We start from the raw sequence: 6,000 nt of genomic DNA, 5'->3' as shown, positions 1-6,000 counted from the left end.
CCAGAGGTCAAATGTTATGTCTTGGGTAATTTAGTAACAAATCTAAGTGCAAAAGAAGTTACTGTCTGGGTGCTTGGTATTGTAAATAGAACTAATGTAGCATTAGATTTTACCTGACTGCAACAGAAAACTCCATAATAGACTTTGTTTTTTCTGCACATGCACTTTGGTATGTTGAATAACTGATCCTTCTGGTCTGAGAGAGTGCTGTAGGAGGTAACGTAACTATGTCAGCTGCATATATGATCCAATAGCAATCAACTGTTTTTTTGACCTGGCTTCCCAAATATGGTAGATACCTAGCTCATGGTTCCTTGCTGGTGCTGAACAAGATGAAATCCTAGGTGAGTTTGAAGTCCCAGCTGCCTCTTAGGTTTGACAAAGTGCTCCTTTGCAAGGAATTTAGACTGGCATCCTTTCTAGGAGGGGAAGGGAGAACTCCTGTTTGGAATTTTGGTCCTTAGAACCATTTAGTTGGGTTTTGTTTGCATCATCTGAAGGTGCTTTCGTTTCCTAATTGGCAGAGTTAAGGTAGGACCCATCTATCTCCTCTATTAGTTGATGTGAAGTTACTGTGATGTAAAAACATGTTCATACCAAGGTGAGAAATTAAAATAAGGAGACTTTTTTTTTAATAAAAAGAGCACATAGAATAGAAATATTGGTGATGATAAAAATACCTTCTTAAAATGCATATCCAGACTTAATTTCAGAGTGAGTGTTAGTTTGCATTTGCATTTAAACTGTGATATAGGACCGACAAAATATTAACCCATATAAGGAGACGCCTTCTTTCAAGATTACAAATTATCATAATGGCTAAACCCTTGACTTGGATAAAACATAGTTTGTTAACTGAAGCTCAGCTCCTAGGTGTCACCGAACGAACGCCTAACTCATAGATTCTGAATTAAGGTTGTGAGTTTTTAAAAGGATAAGTTGCAAAGCAAGTTCCAGACTAAACGAATCTCTTCTCAAGACCCATTTAAAAATGTTAATGGTGAAATATTATCTGGGTCCTAGCCAAAGAACTGAAGCCTTTGGCCTCCTAGCAACCCTTGCAGAATCCTCCGCCAGGCTTTCATTGTTAAGCTGCTAATAGCTAACACGTTTGCCCATTCTCCCTCTACTTCATAGAAACAGCTTTTTTTTTTTAAATCTTCTCCAGACCTGTAAGTAGGTAGGTACTTTAGGAAAAAGTGTTAAAAGTATCCGTTCTCCTAAGTTTCAGGTCCTCAAAAAAAATTTTAAAAAAAGTATTGAAAAAGTGTAAAAGATAACATGCAACTACTCCCCAAAGATCTTAATTGGGAGCTACTGGCGCGGGAGGATGTGTGTGTGTTGACAGAGGTTCCCACAAGTTCTTCCCCCACAGCTGTTTATTCAGATATCATGGGGCGCGTCATTTACATAATAAATTTTTTTTTAAAGCAGCGAGGTTGAGTCAGACCAAGCTCTGCTCCTCTCAATTGTTGCATTTAAACCAATAAGGTTAGGACAAGAGACTAGCTGTGGTTTGCGTTGCAAAAACAAAACAAAACAAAAAGCCCCGAGGCTTCGTGGGCAGACCTACAAGGCTGCGCAAACAAATCGGGGGATGAGATTTTGCTGTTTCTTTGTCTAGGCGTCTCAGATGCTATCTGCCGCTGCCGTTCGCTGGGGCGCAAAGCCGTTCCCAAACAGACCGCGGCGAGCTGATGGCTCCGAGCTTGCGGCGAGGTAGCGAGTGTGCAGGGCCACTTCCGACTGGAAGCCTTCCTGTGGCGGTGCGCGGTGGCGGGGTCCTTCCTGGGGAAGGCGATCGCGCTCAGTCGCTCCACAGCCCGAGCCTGCAGCAGCGCCCGGGCGCAGTCCCCGGGAGCCGGGCAATCCCCGGCCTCTGCGCTCCGCTGCCAGCCGCGTCACAGCGCCTCTGAGAGCTCCCGGGTCCCCGTGTTCCTGCACAGCAGCCAAACTATGTCAGGAATGGAGGTCTGCTAACACAGAAAACTCCAAGGAGCACACTAAACCGGTGGAGGCAGCAGATGTGAGCGCTGTAAGTACAAGCTGGTGTTTGAAAAACTGTAATGACCAAGTACTACTTACTGTCTGGTGGGCAAAGCCCGAGATAACTGGAGAGCCTTTATTAGGGTTTTGGTTTGTTTTCAAAGAAAAAAAGCACTGTGGCTTGGGGAAAACAATAACACTGTTTCTGGGACTTTAGAAGCCGCTGGGTTCCGTCGTAAAATTGTAATCTTTACCCTCCAAATGATCGGAGCCATTAGGATCATTAAAGGATCATTGCAAATTAACTACTTTTGTTCTGATTTTTATAGATAAGTAGAACACTAGGTAATATTCTCAGACGGGGGAATTATTTCATATCTTTTCTTAATTGCTGCACTAGCCCCAGAATATTGAGTGGTATTGAACAGGGTTATATCCATACATAGATGTATAGGTACGAAAGGTATACTTAGTGGTATTTATTACACAGATCACTTTTTCTACGGCTAGGTTGATAAATGAGGAAAGGTTTACAACGGAAAACTCAGCAGATGAACAACGAGCTGATAACTATGTTTTCAAGAAGGACACCTTTTTGTTCCAAAGCAAATTTATCAAAGACTTTACTAAGCAGGCTCATCTTCAGTATTCGATACAATAAGCCTTTGGTCCCTTAAAGTATTTGTCCCTCTCTGGCCCTTTTTGTGATTTGAATGCACTTGGAAGCTAAACTCCAGATTTTGAAACTTTTGAATATTCGTGTAAAGCACGGCCCTTCAAAATCAGTATTTGAATTGCTAACAACTCATAGGCTTACACTCTTGGGAGGAATTTTGAAGACATTTAAGCATAACGTTTGCAATAATTCAATACATTATGAACTGTCATTGAGTTTAGACAAGTGTTTTTAAGTTTCATTTCTTAAGATGGCCAGGGGTATAGAAACTTGTTAGCTGGGAATCATGGTGTGTAGCTGTATAGGTTTGAAGTTGTCTTTCTAATGTCTTTCAGAGAAGGTTTTATTTTATGCTTGTGAGAGTCTTTCCCCCGCTCTGTTTAGAGTTTGGGGACATGCACACAGGAATAGTCATGCCTTCATATGATCAAACATTTAATATTTGACTTTCTCGATGCTTGAGTTCTCCTAAGGCCCAAAGTGTTTAGTAAGTAAGCAAGCAGCTGTGGATTTTCAGCCTTTGAAAACTCTTTGTGGTGACAGACATAGAAGTCTAATTGAGCCACCGTTCAGTTCAACTTTTAAGTGCCAAATAAAGTCAGCTGCTCTGTGAGTTTCACAGGCATGATAAATGATTTTTTGAAAAAGAAAATTTCCACTGGAGTGTGAAAATGTATTTCCTAAGAATACAATGGGAAAAAAAGAGGTCCTTGCAGCAGGAACAGAATCTTTTTATCATATAACCAAAAGTATTTCAGTCAACATTGTCAATAAATGCTGATTTTGAAAACAGTCCTTTCCTTTTTAAAGCTGAAGACAGGAATGATGTGTTCCAAACACTTGTTCGTTTTTGGTTTCAGAAGAATTATGTTTTCTCGGTTTCTTTAAAGGAGATAATTAAAAAAGCTGTATAGAATATTACATTAAGATAATATCACTAGCATTTGAGCATTTAGTTTATGGAAGCTTTGATAAGAAAATGCAGTGTTAATATGTGACAAACATTTACCTCCCCGTAGAAGTTCTTTCTCACTTTAGGGTGAGGTTTTATTTTTAAGACTTGAGATTTATATTACAACAGAGACCTGGAAATGCAGACAGAGGAGAAATGTATATCCTGCGTAAGGAGCATTCTTTGCCCCCCCCCAATACATTCTGATTAGAAAATAACCATTGTCTTTCAAATTGGGGAGCCCACAGGTTGATCTGTGTTGGGCAAAAAAGCAGCTTGCCTGCCAGCCCTACTTAGATGTATGTTCACTACTTTCACTTTGAAAATTTATTTTCAGTTTGAAAAAAGTTTTAAATTCTAGTCATTTTATAAAGATTGCTTCTAGCAAGCAAAAAAGCCTATGGAACCCCATAATTTAGACAGTCCCTCATTTCATTGGCTCCGTGCGGCTGAGAGTTAGAATCTCTTTCCATTGCAGTTTACTTCGCACAGAACATTATTAACTTTTGGCTTCATACATGATCTGCTGTCAGATGCTTTTGATTGGTGATTTAGCAAAGTATAATAAACAGGGCAAAAGTCATGAGTTTTGCTCTGTATCCTGAGCTCTGTGGTAGGGAAAGTGTGATAAAATGTGTACCTTAAGTCTTGTTTGATGATCTCTCAAAGCACGTTTGCCTTCTGGAAATAATTTCTGGGGTTGAAGAGCACGGTATTAGCAGATTTAATGTGGCTGTTCAATGGATTGACGAAGTACTATGTGAGCTTTAACAAAATGAGGGAGACAAATTGAACATCAACAAAAGTTACATCTGTGAAGAATTATAAATTTAATTAGAAAAAAAAGGCAAACTTAAAAGACCTCATTAACTAATCAGAAGTCATAGTTGCTAGAGCAGGAGTCTTGACTGAAACTCGCAGGAGCTCCGTTATCTTTCTCCTTTCTCTTTCACATGTCTGGCTATATGCTACAACAGTGTGGCTTCTACTTGAAGGGGGTTTAAAAAGCATTAACATGAATGACTTTGTTGTGCTAGGAGATGATCATTCATAATAAAATGTATATTAATTTTGCATTCCTGAGAGTACTGAAATTAAAAATAACATACTAGAAGATAACAGGAATTATATTAACTTTACAGATAAAACAAGTAGACTTATTGGGTACCTAGCAGAACTTTTTTAGAAATCACGAACTCCCCTTATTTTGAATGAAAATATCCTTTATTAATTATTTTTTTGAAATGCACCTTGGTTTTAGAGGTTTAAATGGAAAAAAAAAGCTTATGCAGACATTTTCAAACACAGGAGGAAATGTCCAGCCATCAGAAAGAGGTGTGCTTTTTAGATAAGCCACTGGAGGAAGAAGGACGTCTCCCTACCACACTGTAACCTTGCACTGCACATAAAAAACTAAAGCATGTGAAGTGTAGCATTTTGTAAACTGTAACTAATTTCACTCACATCTGTGTCTAATTGTTGTCTGCATTCGCATTCTTGAGAGTAGATTTATTTTTCCTGGACCACGATGTGGGTTCAGCTGACCAGCCTAAGTGAGGATTAGTTGTTTTAAAGTTATTTTGATTAAAGAGTCATTTTTAAATACAGTAACACACAACACATGGTTTAAATAATCCTTGAGACACAAAAGAATATATCTGAAGTACACTTAATGAGAGGAAGAGCATGGGTACGGACTTTTCAAAAACTGTTCTCTCAAAGTAAAGAAGAAGCTAGGCTGCCAGCAGAAGAGAAATTCACTCTTAAGCCGCTTTTTATTTTCAATAACAAAATTCATTAGAATATTCTCATTGCTGGTTTTATTATTATTATTATTTATTTATTACTACCAAATTTGATGTTTTTGCCAAACTAAGAGAAACAGTAGGTTTTAAACTTCAAATATAAATACAATGAAACTTTAAAAGCTTACAATGAAATAAAGTTCTATTTTCAAGATTAGGTATTCTGGCTGATTTTACAGTGGGGATGTATTTTAGCATTGAGCAGTAAGTATGCTTTAATGTACTTTTATGTAATTAAGCCAGGAGAGTTCTGAAAATGAAGTCCGTTCTCACCTATAATTTATCCCAGGTGTATAAAAGTAGGAGAATTTTATCCTTGAGATATATTGCTGCAGTTTCTAAAGAAAACCATTTAATCTTGTGTGAGAACATTAACTTTAAAAAAATGACTGAAAACTGTTAGCAAATAATGGCCATCTACAGTCATTAAAGTTAGCACTCCGTAACTTCAGTTACTCAAACATCTTAAAGAAGTGTTTTTGTCCTGCACGTAAAAAATGCATACCTAGAAGTTCCAAGTAACATTATCCCAAGTTGTTCAAGCTTAATGATGCTTTATTCTTGCTAAAAAAGGTTGTGTT

General features: G+C 38.2%; 1 protein-coding gene across 9 annotated transcripts in view; it reads left to right on the top strand.

Annotated features, from left to right (window-relative positions):
* Positions 1-645: 645 nt before the first annotated feature.
* Positions 646-6,000, top strand: part of Eya1 (EYA transcriptional coactivator and phosphatase 1) — a 142,083-nt gene continuing 136,728 nt past the window's right edge. For 6 of the 9 annotated variants that reach the window (XR_001780756.2, XR_003950638.1, XM_006495452.4 and 3 more), the window contains exon 1: positions 646-2,035. The gene's annotated coding sequence lies outside the window, so the exon portion shown is untranslated. The remainder of the gene's footprint in view (positions 2,036-6,000) is intronic. The other 3 variants (NM_001252192.1, NM_001310459.1, NM_010164.2) reach the window with 1 other exon arrangement.

Source organism: Mus musculus, chromosome 1 (genome assembly GCF_000001635.26).
Source record: "Mus musculus strain C57BL/6J chromosome 1, GRCm38.p6 C57BL/6J".
Taxonomy (NCBI): Eukaryota; Metazoa; Chordata; class Mammalia; order Rodentia; family Muridae; genus Mus; species Mus musculus.
The sequence above is the reverse complement of the archived record's forward strand: the minus strand, read 5'-3'. Positions and strand labels throughout refer to the sequence as shown.